General features: G+C 45.4%; 1 protein-coding gene across 5 annotated transcripts in view; it reads right to left on the reverse strand.

The window, feature by feature from the left end:
* The window catches only part of rbm47 (RNA binding motif protein 47), a 259,787-nt gene that overhangs the window by 166,190 nt on the left and 70,389 nt on the right, over positions 1–23,208 (reverse strand). The window lies entirely within an intron of this gene.

Raw genomic sequence — 23,208 nt, forward strand, 5'->3', positions numbered from 1 at the left:
ACCAGAGTAACTCACTCTTCTCATCACTTTCATCACACATCCACAGGAATCTCACACATCTCAAGGGGCAACACCAGTAACTCTCACACACACCCTCACATCTCCATCAGGCTCATATCTTCTCGAGCTCACATCCTCATCCTGTCCATGGGTCCGCTCACCACAAAAACATTCCATGCAGTGCCATGTGTCCTGCTCACACTCTGCTGGCCCAGCCAGCGAAGCCTACATCCCATGAATGAATTAAAAAAAAACTCTCTCCATTTGTTTTCATGCAGGAGAAACCTGCTCACATCAGCAGGGAGAGGTCCCAGACCGGGGGTGGAGTGGCCGTATTAGGCCCCTCACTCACTTTGAGGAGCATACAGTCATGCTGACTGGTGAGGATCTGGACTCTGCCTGCAGAAACAGTCAGGTCGGCAGCGAACACTTACCACATCATCCCTCCCTCAATGCAACTGTGAGTGCTCTCTTTCTCCTGCATTTGAATCTGCTGCCATGCACTAATTATCTTTGGTTCACAGGGAGCTCTGCCAAGCAACCGACACCTTCAGCCAGCCAGTCCCTCAGCTCCATCCACGTCCTCACCTTCAGCCAAGAGGACACATCCTCCTTTGAAGAGCTGGAAATAAGCAGCCTGGAAGACCCGTCACTGCGCATATCCACACCCTCCGCCAGCACAGAGACACACACCTCAGTGGGAACTAGACCTTGAGCAGACTTGGGTTCGCAATCTGATGGTTACCACATGGACATGTGTCCGGAGCAAGGGGAGACAGTTTCAACCGAGCTTCCCGGCACTCGGGGGACTGCTGGGGAGGAGGCATCTGTGAGGGCCGCATCAGATGATGAAGCTCTGGATTTGGCCTTCCAGCTCATCCTGGAGAGTCAGCAGAAGGTGGGGGAACATTACGCAGAGCTGTTGAAAGCCCTCAACAGAGTGGCATGTGAGTCGGAGGAGTGTGTCTGCCTGCCCTCTGATGAAGTGGTGTCCACATGTGCACATATGGAGGTCCCCATGGCAAGGATGGTGGACGCCATGGAGACCCTGGTCCAGCAGCATGCGGGGATATGTGCAGACCTGTACTCCATCGTGGTAGCCATGGGTGAGTTCCTGCATTGGCAACGCGAGAGGGAAACGGGGCCCCTCAACATCCCTCCAGGTGCTCCTTCAGAGAGTCTCACTGGACACCGCTGGGTCATCCACTGAGGAATCTCAGAGGCTGCCCTCTCCCTTCCTTGGGGATGTCCAGGTGAACATGCACATTCCCTTCCTGAAAATTCCACCCCCATCCACATTAGCCCCTCCCGACCTCCTCCTTCTCACCCCCAGGGTCCATGTCTGCTTCCGGTGCCCCACCAATCACCCTCACTGTCCCTTCTACCGCTACCATCGAACCCTCACTCTCCCACCCTACCACCTCACTCTGCCCTTAGTCAATCTCACCCTTCCTCTATACCATGCCCACCATCAGTTTGCTCTCCAGGAGGTAGACAAGGAGACAAGGACCTATCCGACTCTTCCCGTGCACGTTCACCTGCACATCCCCCCTCGCACCCCTTCCACCCTTTGCAGCCCTTCCTCCCCCAGAACCCCTTCCCCCTTTTGCACCCTTTCCCCTTTGGAATCCCTTCCCCCATCACAACCCCTCCTCCCATGGAACCCTTTCTTTCCTGGAACCCTTTCCCCCGCACTAGTCCTTCCAACCCCCCAACTGGACTCTCCCCTACTTAGTCCCTCCCTCCTCCCGACTCCTTCCTCCAGCCTTAGCTCTTTCTCCAGCTTCACTCCTTCCTCCAGCTTTACTTCTACCCCCTTCCCAACTCCTTCCTCCGCTCTTACTTCTTCCTCCACCCTTACTCCCTCCCCTCTCTGCACCGCTTCCTCTCTCTGGACACCCTCCCCTCTCTGCACTCCTTCCCCTCTCTGCACTCCTTCCCTTACACCTTCCACCCCCTTACACCTACCTCCCCAGTTGCCATCTTCTCCCGTTACCCCCTCTTCCCTGTGCTCCCTCTCCCCTTCCCAACCTCCCTCCATGACACTTTCATTTCTCCCCCCTCCCAACCTCATCCCCCGACACCATCATTCCCCACTCTTCAACCTCACCCCCCGACACCTCTTCCTCTCCCAGCTGATCCTAGAACTTCCTCTCCCACCCCCTCGACCATCATCCATTGTGAGCAAGAATGGTGACTTTCCAACGTCCGTGAGCTGCTTTGCAGCAGAGCCACGCCCATGAGAATCCACCCAGTATGCCATGGACGTCCCTCCAGTGAGCCGTTGCTGTCGGGCTCCAGCGTCTTCTGCTCCTCAGATGTCTGTGATGTGAGCAAGGCCCTGGTGGTAAGTCCCGACTTCTGCACACCACACTTGTCAAGACGTGTTCTACACCGGCGTGTTTTTTTGCTGAAGTGGGCGGACGATCCAGCGGGGACAGGGACGATTCTGGTGGGCAGGCCTAATTATGACATGCTGATGTATTACAATGAGGTTCCCGACGTCTGATGGCGGGGAACACGGCCCGCCACCAGTGGACTGAGCGGACGATTGTGAAATTGTTTCACACCGTCGTGAAACCCATCGCGTCACACTGACCACTCACGCCACCGAAAACAAACACGCTCAACGCCACCGGGCACGCAAAATCCCAGCCAATGAGTGGTAACCAGATATCAGTGTAAATGTTCTGACCTTGAATTATCCTTGGTGGCTGCAAACATTATTTGCCCTTTCATGCCATTATGTTGTTACAATCATTAGTAAACTAAATAATGTTTTTAAGGCTCACAACAGATACTTAGTGCCTGTTCTGTGCCAAGGACCACTCCTGTACAGAACTCTCATTCAGCAACTGGAACAGTGACATTGGGCGGAATTTTATCAATGGCTCGCCGTTCCCAATGGTGAAGTGAGAAGTGTGCGCTACTTCTGCTCTCTAATTTTTAATTGTAATCACATGGGAAATGGGGAAAAAGCAAAAGTGCAGGCAGTGTGCACGGGAGACACATGCGATCACTTGGCGGAAGAAGCTTTTCAGTGGTGAATCCCGCTGTCAGCTGACAAGGCAGCAGCTACGGGAAGGCTATAAAAGAGCCTTCTGGTCAAAGGGGGAGGCTCTACATCAGGGCCCAAACTTTCCAGCCCAACTCCACTGCTATTGACATAAGACTTCTTGAGAGCACAAAGGTGGCACAGGTGTTATTTCAAATTGAAATATCACTTGTAATTATTTCACATTGCTTTGCTTTCACTTTATTCATGTTAGCATCATTGTTATTTGTTGAGACGAGCTTAGTCAAAGAGCTAAAGATACTAGGACATCTCATGGTTGGCAGGCACTGCTGGATACAGGGGAGTTAGGGGCATTTTTCTTATTGTGAAGGAAACATTGTTTTTTTTTGTTCACTCTGTATTGAAGGTTCATGTTAGTGTCCAGTGTTGTGCTCTGAGCTTGCAGGCTGAGCTGGCCCTCCCTCCTATGCATTGTAAAGGAGATTCTCAGAATCGCAGAATCACATAGTGCAGAAGCGGCCCTTCGGCCCATCGGGTCTGCACCGGCACGTGAGAAACACCTGACGTACCTACCTAATCCCATTTACCAGCACTACTTGGCCCATAGCCTTGAATGTTATGACGTGCCAAGTGCTCATCCAGGTACTTTTTAAAGGATGTGAGGCAACCCGCCTCCACCACCCTCCCAGGCAGCGCTTTCCAGACCGTCACCACCCTCTGGGTAAAAAAGGTTTTCCTCACATCCCCCCTAAACCTCCTGCCCCTCACCTTGAACTTGTGCCCCCTTGTGATTGACCCTTCAACTAAGGGGAACAGCTGCTCCCTATCCACCCTGTCCATGCCCCTCATAATCCTGTACACCTCGATCAGGTCGCCCCTCAGTCTTCTCTGCTCCAATGAAAACAACCCAAGTCTATCCAACCTCTCTTCATAACTTAATTGTTTCATCCCAGGCAACATCTTGGTGAATCTCCTTTGCACCCGCTCCAGTGCAATCACATCCTTCCTATAATGTGGTGACCAGAACTGCACACAGTACTCCAGCTGTGGCCTCACCAAGGTTCTATACAACTCCAACATGACCTCCCTACTTTTGTAATCTATGCCTCGATTGATAAAGGTAAGTGTCCCACCTCACTAACATGCCCCTCCGCCTTCAGAAATCTATGGACACACACACCAAGGTCTCTTTGTTCCTCAGAACTTCCTAGTGTCATGCCGTTCATTGAATACTTCCTCGTCAAATTACTCCTTCCAAAGTGTATCACCTCACATTTTTCAGGGTTAAATTCCATCTGCCACTTATCTGCCCATTTGACCATCCTGTCTCTATCTTCCTGTAGCCCAAGACACTCAACCTCACTGTTAACCACCCGGCCAATCTTTGTGTCATCCGCAAACTTACTAATCCTACCCTCCACATAGTCATCTATGTTGTTTATATAAATGACGAATAATAGGGGTCCCAACACAGATCCCTATGGTATGCCACTGGACACTAGCTTCCAGTCATTAAAGCATCCTTCTGTCATCACCCTCTGTCTCCTGCAACTAAGCCAATTTTGAATCCACCTTATCAAATTACCCTGTATCCCAAGTGCATTTGCTTTCTTTATAAGTCTCCCATGTAGGACCTTGTCAAAGGCTTTGCTGAAATTCATATAAACTATATGAACTACACTACCCTCATCTACACACCTGGTCACCTCCTCAAAAAATTCAATCAAATTTGTTAGGCATGACCTCCCTCTGACAAAGCCATGCCGATTATCCCTGATCAAACCTTACCTCTCCAAGTGGAGATAGATTCTCTCCTTCAGAATTTTCTCCAATAGTTTCCCTACCACTGACATGAGACTCACTGGCATGTAGTTCCCTGGCTTATCTCTACAACTCTTCTTAAATAGTGGAACCACATTAGCTGTTCTCCAGTCCTCTGGCACCTCTCCCGTGGCCAGAGAGGAATTAAAAATTTGGGTCAGAGCCCCTGCGATCTCCTCCCTTGCCTCCCTCAGCAGTCTGGGACACAAATCATCCGGACCTGGAGATTTGTCCACTTTTAAGCCTGCCAACACCTCCAATGCCTTGTCACTCCCTATATCAATTTGCTCAAGAACCTCATAGTCTTTCTCCCCGAGTTCCAAACCTTCATCCTCATTTTCTTGGGTGAAAGATGGATGTGAAGTATTCGTTCAACACTCTACCGATGTCCTCTGGCTCCACCCATAGGTTGCCCCCTTGGTCGCTAATGGGCCCTACTCTTTCCCTGGTTATCCTCTTCCCATTGATATACTTATAGGATATCTTGGGATTTTCCCTACTTTTACCAGCCAGAGCTTTCTCATATCCCCTCTTTGCTCTCCTAATTGCTTCCTTAAGCTCCAACCTGCACTTTCTGCACTAATTTGCTCCCCTTGTATCTGCTAAAACCCTCTCTTTTCCTTCTCATCGTATCCTGAATATCTCTGGTCATCCATGGTTCTCTGGGCTGTTACTCCTTCTTATCACCCTAGAGGGAACATGTTGAGCCTGTACCCTCCCCATTTCCATTTTGAATGCCCCCCACTGCTCCTCTGTAGATTTCCACACAAGTAGCTGTTCCCAGTCTACCTTGGCCAGATCCTGCCTTATTTTACTAAAATCCGCTCTCCCCAATCCAAAACATTTTTTGGCAACTTATCTATTTCTTTGTCCATAACAAGCTTAAATTGTGCCATGTTGTGGTCAATATCACTAAAATGCTCCCCCACCACCACCTCAACCACCTGCCTGGCTTCATTCCCCAGAATTAGGTCCAACACTGTGCCGTCCCTTGTTGGACCCTCTACATATTGATCTAAAAAGTTCACTTGTACATATTTCAAGAAATCCACTCCATCCAAGCCCTTAACACTATGTCTATCCCAATTAATGTTGGGAAAGTTGAAATCACCGAATATAATTGCCCTATTATTATTGTTTTTACATACCTCCACAAATTGTGCACATATTTGCTCTTCAGCTGGGATGATTGAAATGAAAGTAGGTGTACTTAAAGCCCTATAAGGGCTCTGCCAGCGAACACCATGAGAAAGACCCACATTTGGACAGTACTGACCCTGCCCTTTAGGCCCCTCATTTTCTTACCTTGACTAACTATACCCACCACACCCAGGATGCCAGGCCCTTCCCACTTCATTCCTCCATGCCCTTGACCCCACCCTCTGTTCTCCCTTGGACCCCTCTTCCAATCCTCCATGCACTGGAATCCCAACCTTTAAACATCCATGCCCGCCCTCCTCATCCCTCACTCGCTCTTTCAAGCCCTGAACCTCCATGTAAGCTGCCATTCTGCTGCTCCCCTCCCTTGTGCCACAGAGTTCACAAGGAAAACCACTGACCTCAGACACAACTGCACAAAGCTGACTCATGCACGCCACCTTTAAACGAACATGAACCAGGTGTCCCAAGATTCTCATGTGCCACTTACATTACCCTGAAGGTAGGATGTAATCTAAAAAAGTTTTACACTAATGAGTATTTATGGCATGCAAATGTATTACAAGTACGAACCCACCACAGGATGGCACGATGCCCAATACACCGTGAACACACTGCTGACTTAATTGCTGCACCTTAACCCGCCATCGCAAAATCAAAATTGCACATCCTGCCTAATTCAGTCATTCCACACGCCACATTTCCTGCTTTTGAGGGCTCCAAAACTCACCCCTTCCCATTATAAATGCTTCATTTGGTAATGTAGTGCTGTCAGGATTGAAAAGCATACTCTAGTTACAATATTTACTGTAAATGTTGTGAACCCTTTTATGTCATCTTAGTCTTTGAAAAACAGAATAATCATGCTCTTACACCCTGTGATTTAGATTATAACATATCAATAAAGTGTATTGAAAGTAAAAATTAAACAATATGAGTGGATTAACACAACAAATTGCAATATTTAGCTTGCAGGTCCTCAGTTCACAAAATAATGAAAGACATTGAACCTGAGGTCATGTTTGCAATTCGTATTGGAAGCCTCAGAAGTTTTTTTTTTGGAAAAGTTTAATGAGCTAATTCTGTTTTAATCTTTGGCCTGCATTTTGCCGTGCTAAATGGGAGAAGATAGACCAACAGCAACTTCTCTGCCCTTGATTAGCTTCCCTCCATTCACAAAGGGATGACTTCCAGCTGCCCTGAGGTCCATCCTTACCATGTAAGAACTTACAGTGGAGTGGCAGGTCCAGCAAGCACATTAATTCCTTGTCTAGTGCCACCAGTTCTGTTGCCCTCAGGGATTACCAGTAGAGTGGTGGTGATAGTCTCAGGCAGCAATGAAAGACTCACTAAAGCTCCTTTTTGGAGGGAAGAGGGCCTTACGGGTAGCTACCTCTCCTTCCCTTTGGGGCATGTTCCCTAAATTTTGTTATGCTTCAGCTTATTCCAAAGGTAACATGGATCTTTGGAGCCTTGTGGGTCCTCTAACCTTACTTCCAACTCTTCTGGTGTTGGAGCAGGAGACCCATTGAAGCGATGCTGAAACCTGCCTTGCTTGCAGTAATGAGCTCCAGTTAGCAAGGTACATATAAAAACAGTAAGATAAATGCTAGAAAAGAAACATTGCATGAACAAGAGTATTCCTCAAGTTTAAGATTAGATTGTGATCTTTTAGTGTTCCCTGTTCAAGGAGCTAGAAAAATGGTTTTCTTATGTGAATGTATATAACAGGGGCAGGGAACCCCCAGCCCAGGGGCCGGATCTGTCCTGTGGCACTTATTCATCTGACCCAGGGGGAGATTTCAAAATCTGTGCATCCCCCGCCCACCATGTGCTGCACTCTGGTCCAGCCGCCGTCATGTTCTGATGCCTGAACCTTGGCCACAGTCACCAGAGGCCCAGGCTGTGGGGAGAGAGCGAGGCCCGAGATCCAGGAGGAGGAGCAGAAGCACGGCAGGGAAAGAATGCGAGGGAGAAAGGGAGCAGGACACCTGGCTCCATTGGCAGCTCACCCCCCTTCCCCTCCCCCTCCCAGCTTCATTGGTATCCCAGGACAGAGGCTCAGCCCCTGCAGACTGAGGAAGAGGCCCAGGCTCCAGGTCCAGGTGCAGCCTCAGACTGGGAGTTGGCTAGAATCTTGGGTTGTTGAGTCACTGCGCTAGGCTAGTTTGGGAGTGAGACAGAGTGGGAAAGGAGAGAGAGAGAAACAGATTGGGAAAGGAGAGACTCGGACAGATAGACAGAGTGGGAAAGGGGAGAGAGAGGGAGAGAGAGAGAGAATGGGAAAGGAAATCAAGCAAAAGGTTGTGCTGAATTTCAGGAATGCTGTGATTGAGACACAGAAGCTATGCTGCTCATTAAGGAAAAGCAAACTCAGCCATCACATTAAAGCAGTGGGTAAGTTGAATGTTTCTGTATTATCTCTTAAAAAAAATTAAGTTGCTTTTTATATTTGTGTGGCCTGCGACTGATTTTGTCTAAGTGTGAGTGGCCCTTGATAAGAAAAAGTTCCCCACCCCTGGTGTATATCATACATGTATCAAATTCTGAGGATTGAAGTAGGGAAAGTGGAGCATGCTTCAGCAAGGGGAGCATTTGGGAAACAGTGATCAACACGTTATTGGGTTTAGAGTAGTTATGGAAAAGGACAAGGAATCATCAAAGGTGAAAATACTCAACTGGAGGAGAGCACAGTATCTCCAAAAGATAGATTAAATTAAGTAAAGTAGATTAAATTAAGTAAAACAGCAACTGAGCAACAGAACATCTTTGCAATGCAAACCAATGCAAACCATCTTCGTAAACTGCTTACCTCTGGCTCATCCACCCTTACCTTCAACAAACTAGCTTCTACCTGACAATGTGAAAAATTACAGGTATGTCCTGTTCACAAAAAATGGGACAAATCTAATCTAGATAATTACTGCCCCATCAGTTTACTCTCAATCATCAGCAAAGTGACGAAAGGTGAAGTCGACAGTGCAGTCAAGCTCCACAATAACCTGCTCATTGATGTTCAGTTTGGGTTCCACCAGGGTCACTTAGCTCCTGACCTCAACAAGGCCTTGGTCCAAACATGGACAAAAGAGCCGAGTTGCTAAGGTGAGTGTTACTGCCCTTGACATTAAGGTAGCAATTGACCAAGTGTGGCATCAAGGAGTCTTAGCAAAACTGGCGTCAATAGGATTCAAGGGGAAAACTCTCCATTGGTTCGAGTCATACCTTGCACAAAGGAAGATGGTTGTGGACATTGGAGGTCAATCATCTCAGCTCCAGGACATCACTGCAGGAGTTCCTCAGGGTAGTGTCCTAGGCCCAACCATCTTCAGTGCTTCATCAATGACCTTCCTTCCATCATAAGGTCAGAAGTTGGGTTGTTTGTTTGCTGATGATTGAACAATGCTCAGCACCATTCTTAACCCCTCAGACACTGAAGCAGTCCGTGTGTATATGCAGCAAGGCCTGGACAACATTGGACTAAGTGGCAAGTAACATTCATGCCACACCAGTGCCAGGCAATGACCATCTCCAATAAGAAAAAAATCTAACCATCACTCCTTGACTTTCAACAGTATTACCATACTGAATCCCCACTATTAACATCTTTGGGGTTACCATTGATGAGAAACTTGACTACACCAGCCTTATAAATACCATGGCTATCTGACCAGATCAGAGACTGGTAATTACGAAGGGAGCAACTCCCCTCCTGACTCCCCAAAGCCTATCCACCTTCTACAAGGCACAAGTCAAGAGTGTGGTGGAATACTCCCCATTTGCCAAGATTTGCCCCATTTGTACAGCTCCCACAACACTCAAGAAGCTCAACACCATGCAGGACAAGGCAGCCACTTGATTGGCACCCCATCCAACACCTTAAACATTCATTCTCTCCTCCACTGGTGCACAGTAGCAGCAATGTGTACCATCTACAAGATGCACTGCAGCAACTCAACAAGCTCTCTTCGACGACACCTGTGACCTCCACCACCAAGAAGAACAAGGGCAGCAAGTGCCTGGGATCACCACCACTTGCAAGATCCCCTCCAAATCAATCACCATCCTGACTTGGAAAGAAAATGTTCCTTCACTCTGCCTGGGTCAAATTCATGGAACTCTCTTCTCGACAAGACTTTTGATTATATTTACATCGCATGGACTGCAGCGGTTCAAGAAAGCGCTCATCATCACCTTCTTGAGGGCAATTAGAGATGGGCAACAAATGTTGGCTGTGACAGCCATGCCCATATCCCTTGAGCAAATATTTTAAAAAGTGCGAGGAGCTACTAGACATCTTTGTCAATAGATTGACACCATCTGATCAGCTGCTTCTGCTACTTTCCTCCCTTACCCTTTCCCACTGTGCCAAACTTCTGTTAAGATTCCACCCAACTTTCCCAGTACAGGCCTGAACTCTCCTATCTCCCACTCTCCAACTCATCTTGTCCATGTGATCCACATCTGGCTCCCTTGACTCTATATCCACAAAACTGCTGACCACCCAACTTCCTTTCCTGATTTGCACGTTAGCTGATACTGTGGACTGTTCTCTCTCTTCAGGTGCTCTTCCTCTCCTTCAGATCTGCTGTCATCACCTCTCTCCTCAAAAGAACAATTCTTGACTCCACCCTGTTTCCAAACGACCATCCCATCTCCAACTTCCGTTTCCTCTCCAATGTCCTTCCTGGAACTCCATGTTTGAACCCCTTCAGTCCAATTTCTGCCCCTGCCACAGTCCCAAAACAGCTCTTATCAAACTCACCAATCATAAAGTAAACTATTCCTCCTCATCCTTCTTGACCTGTCTGCAGCTTTTGACATGATTAACCACACCATCCTCCTCCAACTCCTCTCCATCATCGTACAACTGGGTAGGAAGGCACTCACCTATTTCCATTGTATCTATCTAATTGTAATCAGAGAAACATCTCCAATGGCTTCTCTTCCTGTTCCTGCACCTTTACCTCTGGCTGGCCCCCTCATCTACATGCTGTCCCTTGGCGCGATCAACTGAAAACACAGCATCAGTTTTCACAGGTACACTGATGACACCCAGCTCCATGCACCACAACCTCTCTTCCACTGTCTCTAAATGATCAAACTTCTTGTATGTCCTCCAGTATTAGATGAGCAGAAGCTTTTTTTATTAAATACTGGGAAGACTGAGACCATTATCTTCAGTCCCCAACTCCATTCATTAGCCATTGAGTCCATTGCTCTACCTGGCAAATGCCTGAGGCTGAACCAAACTGTTTGCAACCTTGGTGTAAACTTTGAAATGAACATCCAGCCATATGTTGGTGCCATTACTAATACCGCTTCTTCTCAATTCCATAACACTGTCTTACTCCACCCCTGCCTCAGCTCATCTGCTGCTGAAACTCAGCCATACCTTTGCTACCTTTAGACTTGACTAGTCCAAAATGCTCCTGGCTGGTCTCCACATTCTTCCCTCTGTAAACTTGAAGTCATCGAAAACTCTATTGCCTGTATCCTTACTTGCACCAAGTCCCATTCCCTTATCACCCATATGCTTGCTAGCCTACATTGGTTTCCAGTTAAGCAACATCTTGATTTTAAAATTCCCATCCTAGTTTTCAAATGCCTTCATGGCCTTACCGTTCCCTATCTCTGTAACCTCCTGTTTCCCCATAACCCTTTGAAATATCTAATCCTGGCCTCTTGAATATCCCTAATTTTAATCATTGGTGGCTGTGTCTTCAGCAGCCTTGGTCCTAAGCTCTGGAATTTCCTCCCCAATTCTTTGCACCTTCAACCTCTCTTTCCTCCTTTAAGATGTCCCATAAAACATATTGGGAGCCAATGTAGGTCAGCAAGCACAGGGGAGATAGGGGAACAGGACTTGTTGAGAATTAAAACATACATTGGCAGCAGAATTTTGGATGGCCTCAAGTTTACAGAGGGTAGAATGTAGGAGGCCAGACAGGTGTGTTTTTTTTCATTCGTTTACAGGATGTGGGCATTGTTGACTAGGCCAGAATTTATTACCCATCCCTAAGTACCCTTGTGAAGGTGGTGCTGAGCTGCCTTCGTGAACCGCTGCAATCCTTATGGTATAGGTACACCCATAGTGCTTTTAGGGAGGGAGTTCCAGGATTTTGACCCAGCGACAGTGAAGGAACGGCGATATATTTCCAAGTTAAGCTGGTGAGTGACTTAGAGGGGAACTTCCAGGTGGTGGTGTTCCCATCTATCTGCTGCCCTTGTACTTCTAGACGGCAGTGGTCGTGGGTTAGAAGGTGCTGCCTAAGGAGCCTTGGTAAGTTTTTACAGCGTTTCTTGTAAATGGTACACACTGCTGCTACTGTGTGTCGGTGGTGGGGAGATAGCATGTTTGTGGAAGGGGTGCCAATCAAGCGGCTGCTTTGCCCTGGATGGTGTCAATTTTCTCGAGTGGTGTTAGAGCTGCACTCATCCAGGCCTGACTTGTGCCTTGTAAATGGTGGACAGACTTTGGGGGGACAGGAGGTGAGTTTCTTGCCACAGGATTCCTGGCATCTGACCTGCCCTTGTAGCCACAGTATTTCAATGGCTAGTCCAGTTCAGTTTCTGGTCAATGGTAACCCCCCAGGATGTTGATAGTGGGAATTTCAGTGATGGTAATGCCATTGAATGTCAAGGGACAATGGTTAGATTCTCCCTTGTTGGAGATGGTCATTGCCTGGTACTTGTGTGGCGTGAATGTTACTTACCACTTGTCAGCCCTAGTCTGAATATTGTCCAGGTCTTGCATAAGGACATGGACTGCTTCAATATCTGAGGAGTCGCGAATGGTGCTGAACATTGTGCAATCATCAGCGAACATCCCCACTTCTGACCTTATGATGGAAGGAAGGTCATTGATGAAGTTGCTGAAGATGGTTGAGCCTAGGACACTGCCCTGAGGAACTCCTGCAGTGTCATCCTGGAGCTGAGATGATTGACCTCCAACAGCCACAACCATCTTCTTTTGCACTAGGTATGACTCCAACCAGTGGACAGTTTTCCCCTGATTCCCATTGACTCCAGTTTTGCTAGATGCCTTGATCCTTGATGCCACACTCAGTCAAATCTGCCTTGATGTCAAGGCCAGTCACTCTCACCTCACCTCTGTGTGTTAGAATAGTTGAGTCTAGGTAACAAAGGCATGCATGAGGGTTTCAGCAGCAGATGAACTGAGACTGAGGCGAAGTTGAGCAATGTTCTGGAGCAATGTTACAGGAAATGGGCAGTCTTAGTAATGTCACGAATATGAAGTCGGAAGTTCATCTTGGAATCAAATGTGACACCAAGATTGTGAACAAAGTGACTTAATTTCAGACCATTGCCAGGGAGAGAGATGGAGTCAGTAGCTAGGGTGTGGAGTTTGTGGTGAGGTTTGGAAGCATTAGCTTCAATCTCCCTAATAATTAACTGGAGGAAAGTTCTGACTGTCCAGCACTAGAGGTTGTAGTTTTTAGTGGTAATTACTGCTGCATTTTGAGCAGTTTGATTTTGTGGAGTTACTTCCTCCAGGAACTAGCTAGAAATTGCCGGAATTCATTTCACCACGTTATCCTTTCAGTTGGCCTGAGCGTATGTACCAGGAATTAAAGGACAGCCTTCCAATCTGTTGTACCCTTCAGTACATCAATGGAGAGAGAGAGAGAGAGAGAGCATCTGATCACATATGCTTTCCAGCAGAAATCACTGTACGGCAATGAAGCTGAAACCTTGACCAATTTCTGCCCTCCCAAACCCAGAGATGCTCCCCACTGGTTCTCCTAAAGGTAGCCCTGATTGAAATCTGCTGCCCCTGTACAAACCGAGGGACAGACCCTGGGGACTTGCATTAAAGATTTGGTGATCACTTTGCTGAACACCCCTCCCTGTTTTGTCGGGCATATGTCCCCTCAAACCCGAAGGCCGGAAATTTCTGGCCCCTCCCGCTGGCGGGATCCCACTGAAGTGAATGTAAGTTTGAATGGGCCACCACGTCTGCTGCGCTGGGGCTGGAAAATCCCAGCCACGTGGGACTTGCCACTTCAATTCTTTGGCCACTCTGTTTTTACCCTTCTACACTTTTCCAATAAAGCTCAGAGCAAGCATGTTGATTTCTATTGCACTTTGCAGCCTTGATATCAGTCTTGTTATCAACTTCAGAAACTTCTGACCTTAAACTCCCATTTTCTCTCTGGCAGGATGGGCTGACAGTGTGGGATGGGTGTACTGGCATTCCAAGGGATGGCGGCGTGAACAGGTCAGTTTTATAGATGGAGACCACCCACCATTATCTTCATGGGGGTGGTCTACATCCTTGTTGTCAGCCCATCTTCTTCTTCCACCAGTCTCTTATGTTGGTAAAGCTTGCTCCACTTGATCAATTTTTCATGCTTCTCATTTTACCGACCTATTTTCTTCTGGCTTTTCTTCTCGGTGACTCAACACCATCTCTTATTTCTATAATTTATCTCACTGTGCTTCCTTTTTAATTCATTTTGGCCATTTAACCATTTCATATTTTCTCACTTCACAGGTCATTCTATGGGGTGAAATTTGCTTTTTGCAGTCATGTAAAATGTATGATAATAGATCAGCAGTCGTTTAACACTTCCCCCAGATTTTATTTTAAATTGCTAGTCAAGTGCTACTCCAAACTCCCAGTTACTTGCTACTTCAATTCTCTTGTCCATTCCTACTCTGACCTGCCTGTGTTTGACTTTCTACATTGTCCCGATGAAGCCTCAAGTATAGCACCTCATTTTCTTTACAGTTTCAGGGTCATTGAAAAAAATGGGCGTAAAACAGGCTGCTACAACTTATGACCACAACACCCCTCCCCCCACCTCACCCCCCAGCACCATTAATTAAGAATCTATCTAGCTCAGCCTTAAAGATATTCAATGACCCGGCCTCTGGGGAAGAGAATTCCACAGAATAACAACCCTCTGGGAGAAAAGATTTCTTCTCATCTCCATCTTAAATAGGCGACCTCTTATTTTTAAACCGTGTCCCCTTGTTCTAGTCTCTCCCACAAGGGGAAACATCCTGTCAGCATTCACCCTGTAAAGCCCCCTCAGGATCTTATATGTTTCAATAAGATCACCTCTCATTCTGCTAAACTTGAAAGGACAGGGGTTCAACCTGTCCAACCCTTCCTCTGAAGATAAACCCAGGAATCAGTTGAGTGAACCTTCTCTGAGCTGCCTTTAATGAGTAAGGAGACCAAAACTGTACAGTACTCCAGGTGTGGCCTCACCTATGCCTGTACAATTGTAACAAAACATTCCCACATTTATACTCGATTCCCCTTGCAACAAATGCCAACATTCCATGTGACTTCCTAATCACTTGCTGTACCTGCACACTAACTTCTTGTGATTCTTGTACCAGGTCAGCCAGTTCCTCTGTACCTCAGCATTCTGCAATCTTTCCCATTTAAATAATGTATTGCTTTTCTATTCTTCCCGTCAAAGCGGACAAGTTCACATTTTCCCATATTATACTCCACCTGCCAAATTTTTGCCTGCTCACTTAACCTATCGATATCACTTTGCAGACTTCTTGTGCCTCCTTCACAACCTACTCTCCAACCTATCTTTGTGTCATCAGCAAAGTCAGGTCTTTTCTTGGGTGTGTGATAATTGAGTGACTTTTTTTCTGCCTTTGTTCTTTCCCTTGTTCTGTCCCTTATAAACATGTTTCAGTTGTGAAGGAGATTTATATCTGAAATACCAACTGGTACATGTTGCTTTGACAGAAGCAGCCTGACCTGCTCTTTGACCACAGCATTTACAGGCCAGAATTTTCCGGCCTCTCCCACCAGTGGAATCTTCCAGTCCCGTCGAAGTCAACGGATATTTGAATGGCTCACCACATCTGCCACTAGGGAACCCGCTGTGGTGCGGCCGGAAAATCCTGGTCGCTGTTTTGTAGCAGATTTTCATAATTTGCATTATTTTGCTTTTTGCTCTTCCCAATCTCTGTGGTGCAATTGATGACGATTACACAGTGGTCAGGTCTATTTGCATTTCCGCAAATAATGCAGTTCATGCCCACATGCAGCAAATTAAGTGGCAAGTAGCATTTGCGCCACCTAAGTGCCTGCTAATTACCATCTCCAGCAAGAGAGATTGCATAACCATCTCCCTTCGACATTCAATCGTATAAGCACCGTCAGCATCCTGGTGGGTCATGATTGACCAAAAATGGAATTGAACTGGCCGCATCAATGTCATGGTTATTAGAACAGGTCTGAGGCTAGGTATCCTGCAGCAAGTGACTTGCCTCCTGACTCTGAAAGCCTCTCGACCACCTACAAGGCAAAGTCAGCAGGAGTGTGATGAAATACTCTCCACTTTGCCAGAATGGGTGAAGCTGCATTAACACTCAAGAAATAAGAAACAAAGCAGTCCACTTGATTGTCATCCTATCATCATCTTAAAGATTCACTCCCTCCACCATCAACACAACGTGGTTGCAGTGTGTTCTAGCTACAGGATGCACTGCACAAAGTCACAATGGTTTCTTTGGTAGAATCTTCAAAACCTCTGGCCTCCAGCACCTGGAAGAACAGGGCTAAAAAAGCAGGTGGATGGGAGCACCATGACCTTCAATAGATCTCTCACTCTCAAATCACACACCATGCCAATTATTCCTTCATCATCGTTAGGCCAAAATCTTGGGACTCCCTACCTGACAGCGCTGTGGGAGTACCTTCGCCACATAGTCTGCAGTGGTTCAAAAAGAACCACCACCACCTCTCAAGAGCAACTAAGGTTGGACAATAAATGCTTCCTTAGCCCAGTCTTAAACATAACTTGAGAATTAATTTTTTAAAAAAAGCTCTACATTTTTCTAAAGGGAGAAAGTTCAGAATGTATTTATTCATTCAGACTGAATTGATTGCTTGTATCTAAATTACATCAGTTACAGACAAGTACAGCATCAAATGTGATTCCTAGCCTGTCCTAAGCTGGATGTGTCAGTTTGGGTTGGAATCATTTACATAAGAACATAAGAAATAGGAGCTGGAGTAGGCCTGATGGCTCAAGCCTGCTCCGCCATTCAGTAAGGTCATGGCCGATCTGATCCTGGCCTCAACTCTACTTTCGGCCACATTACCCTTAATTGATTCCCCTATAGTTCAAAAATGTGTCTATCTTACATAGTCAAAGACTCAGTCTCCACGGTTCTTTGGAGTAGAGAACTCCAAAAACTCCTGACCCTCTGAGAGAAGAAGTTGCTCCTCATCTCCATCTTAATACCTCATTTTCTTATCAATGTCCATTGGGTGGAGAGAGGAAATTAACAGCTAAGGTTCCTGTTCTTAACAGCCATCTAGTGACCCCCCCCCCCCCACTAGAATGTACTCCATATGTAAATATCAGGGCAGAGGGTAGCATTGTGTTTGTCCCATGTGATCGGTCCAGTAATTGTTAGCAGTCACTGGTTTCAGTATGTGAAAATTGGCCAGCTGTTTAAGGTATCAGGATACTGGCCTATAAAACTGTACTCCAACATGATGGGCGAAGGAGAGGGAGCCCTCATGCTTATTTTGAAATGGACATCTCCAGCCACCCCCCAAAAAAAGCAAACATCCTTTCTAATGGACTTCTTAATTTTAACTGAATCCTGCCTTTCATTTCACCCAAAGGAACCGAAGCAGTTTGTCCTTTTTTAAAAAAAGATACAAAGTCTATAATTATAGTTACTGTTCCCCTGAAAAAAATTCAAATGTGAAACCAAGAAACTACATCCCTTACTGTGAAAGTAATAATCTAGAGTATTGAGGTCATCAACAGAAAAACAAAGAGATCAATACTGTTTTTCAGTAGATAAAAAGTCAAAAGCTTGGGCTGTTGTGTTAGCAGTTATTAGGAAAAGGTTGCGCACCATCAAGTTCCTTGTGTTACCAAACCCTCCCATCTCTGAGGCTTACAAAGGCCACATTGTCTTCAGAAACCCACAGAGAAGATGTGCCTGATCTTGGCAGGGTCTAGGTGTACCCAGATCTCTTTTTGTTGTGATTTTTTTTACATTGGCACAGAAACGTGAGAAGGCAGTTATAATTTTACTTCCTTGTTAACCCTCCTCCTCTCCTAACTCAGAATTGGTTGTGAGCTCTCATTGAAAACTATACAAGTGCTGATCTTACTGAATGGGATGGAGTTAACTAGTGTGGATAGAGTCAAACTTCAGCTTCGTTAAAGGCACCAGATGCATAAAAGGTATTTTATAATCATGGTAAACTTGTTGCTTTTCCTTACTGGAAAATGGGCTTTGAAATTCCTGTTTGGGAAACCAGTTCTGGCAGGGAAGGGCAACAGAAGAATTTGGACTAGGGACCAGTTCTACTGGGTCTCTGCTCCTTTTGTTTCATGGCACTTCTTGGACCCGCCTCCATACTTTACTCAAAGATACTGGACTGGTGGGATGATCAGAAATCCCAAATGTTCTACTTTTACTAGGGCCTATAATAAATATGTCTGCACAAAGCAGGCATACTTAACCAAGGGGTATTAGGGCTTTAATGCCAGTCTCACAGCAGCAATTAATCACAGATCAATCATTGCTGTCAGAAACATGGCAGCCAAGAAATTGCAGTAATTTGTTTTTTTTTTAATTGAATTTTTGCCTAATACGCCCTGGTCCCTGACAGAGTGGCAAGGTCCTTCTCTGATATTCCTGGTCTTCCAAACGGAGAGCCATAAATGGTAAGGTTACCAGGTCTCTTTCTACTAACAACTTAATTAACAGTGATTCCCAGTTGTGGCATCGTAACATCACTTTCCACTGACATCACAATGCTAGCGCTATGTGCCTGCACAACAGCCAAATTGTCACTGCCACTCTGTGCTTGCATGAAATAGTAAGACTCACAGGTGCAGCTGACACAAATAAATGCAGGAAGGCATGTGGACCGGTCTCCCAAGATCTAGGCTGCAATATAAAAAGAAGCCTAACTCATTACCAACTCACCACAACTACAGCAACAACTTATATTTGTATAGCACTTTTAAGGTAATGAAACATCCCGTGGCGCTTCAAAGTAGCATTATAAAACAAAGCGTGACACTGAGCCACATAAGGTGACATTAGGCCAGATCACCAAAAGCAAAGAGATAGATTTTAAGGAATATCTTAAAAGAGGAAAGTGAGGTATAGAGATGGGAGGTGTAGGAAGAAAACTGCAGAGTTTAGGGCCTGGGCAACTGAAGGCACGGGTGGAGTGATTAAAATCTGGGGTGTAGAAGAGGCCAGAATTAGAGGAACAATTAGTTCACCATGGTTGGTACAGTGTGTGTACAAATACATGTGTGATTACCCAGTCAGTTCACTAGTTTCTCATTAGCTGCTCACTCAATACTCTTCCATATAATTCACTCAAACTGCCAAGAAAATGGCTCAGGATAAAGCATCAGCAAACAATGGGCAAAGGACCTGCCTTTGATCAGAGCACACATGATGTTGATAATGATAATTCAGTCATTGTACATGATCAGGCTATTAGCATAAAATGGAAATGTTCTCTGCTCAGCTCCTCAAAGCTGTAGTAGGATTTCATAGTTTGCAGTGGCATGACAGCATCTCAGAAATTGACTAATGTCACATCAACTTAGGCAGACTATTGAATTCTGCAGGGGATCATAGTCAAGCCTGATATGCACAGTTTGTAATGGTGATAACTGTGCCCCTACATATAGTAGACACCACTTCTCATTCAGCTCCCCAGGCAGCATTTCAGGAAGATGTTAATAAAGTCATTTTTTATCGACAATAATATATATTGGCAGTGCTCCTAACTCATCCAACTGCAAGCTTAAAATCATTCATTCATAGTCGGTGAGAAAAGCTTCCACTCACAATGACATCTGTAAACTACGCTTACCACTACTTCTTTAAAATCTTCAGTCTACATTAATGGATCTTCTAAACAGAAACCCAACATTATTTACATAAAAACTGGAGCTTTGCACACAGTTGGTGTGCAGGTTCCTAATGATGTAGATGTGCAGTGTGTATCCAACGCAAAGTAGGACTCAGGTCCCTGAGCCTGAAAATGAAGGGTCCTACCAAATGGAGCGATGCTGCATTTCAGCATTGTCAATTGCATTATCAATTCATATTTGCTTGTATGGATTATAAACACTGGTATAGACCAGTGGGCCGAATGACCAATTTCTGTGCTTTAAATTTTATGTCATACACACAAAGTGGCAAATTTCTAGTATGCTGTCCGAACAATATTCCTGCTCATATGAGTCCATCCTTGATCATGTCTCCCCCTCTTCCTGTAGCTTCCTCCACCTAATAATTCCCTTGACACTGTCTATATTTTGACTCTGGCCTTTAGTGCATTGCCTCTCCTTTGCTCCATCATGAACAGTCACCACCTATGCCTCATGCTCTGGAGCTCCCTCCCTAGACTGCTTTACCTCAACACCTCCCTCTCCTCCTGTAAGGTTTCCTTAGAAACTCTCTCTTTCACCAAGATTTTGGTCAATTTACCTAATCCCTCCCTCAAAGTCTGATCCCCACATTTTTTGGCATTGCAGATACAGGTGGTGGGAGTTTGCTGCAGATAGGTTAACAACAGCAAAGAACGTCCACTTAACAAGTAGAATAACCACAAAAGGGAATAGTTCTAAGGATACTCTATTAACCTTTAGGGATTTCAAAGATCATTTTTCTTTTAGCCCTAAAGGTTTTGCTTAAGTTTATAAAATGTATATTGAGGTTTTAATTGCACTTTTTTTGTCGGAAAATGTTAATGCGGTGTATCAAAATAATTTGATCAGACTGCTGCATAGAAATTGGCAATAATGTCAAAGATTGACATGTTTATCTGTTGCAGTTGAAAGAATGCTTGAGGAGGAAAGTGAACACTGGCGGATAATGGCCTGAAGACCTGTTGATGTGTCACAGTTGCTTGACAGCATTCATACTAAATTGTTCTGCACATTTGTTGAACACAAATATTAACTGGATAGAAAATAATCCCGCAGTGTTTTGTGGGTAAATTAGGATTTTCCTTGGTACTGTTCTAGCACCTAAGATTATGAGGGGCATGGACAGGGTGGATAGGGAGCAGCTGTTCCCCTTAGTTGAAGGGTCAGTCACGAGGGGACATAAGTTCAAGGTGAGGGGCAGGAGGTTTAGGGGGGATGTGAGGAAAAACTTTTTTACCCAGAGGGTGGTGACGGTCTGGAATGCGCTGCCTGGGAGGGTGGTGGAGGCGGGTTGCCTCACATCCTTGAAAAAGTACCTGGATTAGCATTTGGCACATCATAACATTCGAGGCTATGGACCAAATGCTGGTAAATGGGATTAGGTAGGTAGGTCAGGTGTTTCTCACATGCCAATGCAGACTCGATGAGCCGAAGGGCCTCTTCTGCACTGTGTGATTCTGTGATTCTGTGATCTACACCAAATGCTCATTCTACAGCTTGATTAAGGAAGTTAGTGGGTTGGTTGTTAATTCCTTGAGTAAATTAAAATATCATTGGCCATTGTATGAATCCCCCCCCTTGCAAACCCTCCCCACCATGAGGTGAGAAGGTGAGGGTTGTTTTGGGGGCGGGAGTGGCTGGGATGAGGGTTTAAAGAACTAAATACAATGAATGCATCAGCAACATGCTGCACGTATGCCCAATGCCTTTTTTATGGCAAAAGCCAGGGCATCTGTGTATCTTGCCTTATTGAGGCATGATACTTCATTAATGTGTTTAAATGCAATCAGAAGAAATATTTAAAATTCACTGCTGCTGCAGAAGTCCTTCAATGTCAGGAAACCTGGCAATGAAAACTGTCAGTTCCACAAGGTTCAAAACTCCTCGAAGATCAGGAAAGGCAGGCCTGAGTTCTCCCCGACACCATCCCCCACCAAGCAAGCATTTGATGTCCCCCCTTCCAATCAAGGGCCATTATTTTGAATGTGTTGTGACTTTGAATTTATTACCACTAAGGAAATTATTTTCTAGAATTGCGTAGTTTAATTTTATCTGTTCCCCTAATTTCATTAATGGCCATTAATTTCAACCAAACACAATTATAACTCATCCCATTTTTCAGCGTGGAGCCCAATGACTCCAGAGCATGGAGTCATGCCAAATGATTTGGCCATTCAGGTTGCATCTCTCTGCTCAGACTTGAGTTCAAATACCAGTGGCACCTGACACTACAATGTCCCTGCTGAATTTTGATTAAATTCCTGAGGTAGTGAGGAGTGGAAAAAGTCAAGGGTTTTAAACAGAAATGTACAAATCAGGCTACACTTTTTGTGCAATCGAAATGAGAAATAAAATGGTTAAAGGTGAGTATAGAAAGAGGACAGCATTCGTAACCTGCTCAAAGCTTTGTTACTGGTTCTGAGGAGGGTCCCACCTGAAATGTTAACATTTTAGGCGAGAGCCCTTCGCTACAAAAGTTTTCTCTTTCATGTTTTAATGGATCTTATTTCCAGCATTTTCTATTTTATTTCATATTATCAACATTTTTTTTGTTAACTCACATGGCGTTACATTGGTCAGTTATAATCAAACTAGTGGAGGGTGCAGGAGGAGGTATTTGTTTCTCAAAGAGTTCTAGGAATATTATTACCTGAGTCGTGCACATTTTTGTTTTGTTCACATAGAATATAAAGAAAAGCAATGCTTTAACGCGCACTCCATATTTTGCTGATATAAACAGCTCTTAGTATTGCAATACCTTTTAAGTTCTTGTAACAGACCATATAATACCAAGAATGTCTACCTCAGCCTTTATAAATACCATAGTTTCTGGCGTATAGTTCGACCCAGTGTATAAGATTACACATTTTTTTCGCCCCCAAAAGCCATGTTTTTGCATATACTTGGTGTATAAGATGACCCCTCTTTTTAGCCATAGCACACTACCCTTGCATTAGTTGTCAGCCTCAATTTTTCACCCCACAATTAGATGTTTTACTAACTGATACCTTATAACTGGGCATAAGGGATCAAGCCGGCGATAAAGGCTGTGTTGCGAAGATACATGGGAGTTTAAAATACAGCCACACAGAGCAAGCCCCGCATGGTGTTCGACAAGGTTCACAGCCACCCACAACCACACTCATGGTTCACTTTTATTCTTGGAGTAGGTCGAATCTTGTTTTTGGAGAGATTTTTTGAGCCTTTGAAGGTTGACTTATATGCTGACATCTACAGTAATCTTGCTAATTGCCGTAGTTGTTGAAGCTTACCTTTACGCCC

Source organism: Cetorhinus maximus, chromosome 1 (genome assembly GCF_964194155.1).
Source record: "Cetorhinus maximus chromosome 1, sCetMax3.hap1.1, whole genome shotgun sequence".
Classification (NCBI taxonomy): Eukaryota; Metazoa; Chordata; class Chondrichthyes; order Lamniformes; family Cetorhinidae; genus Cetorhinus; species Cetorhinus maximus.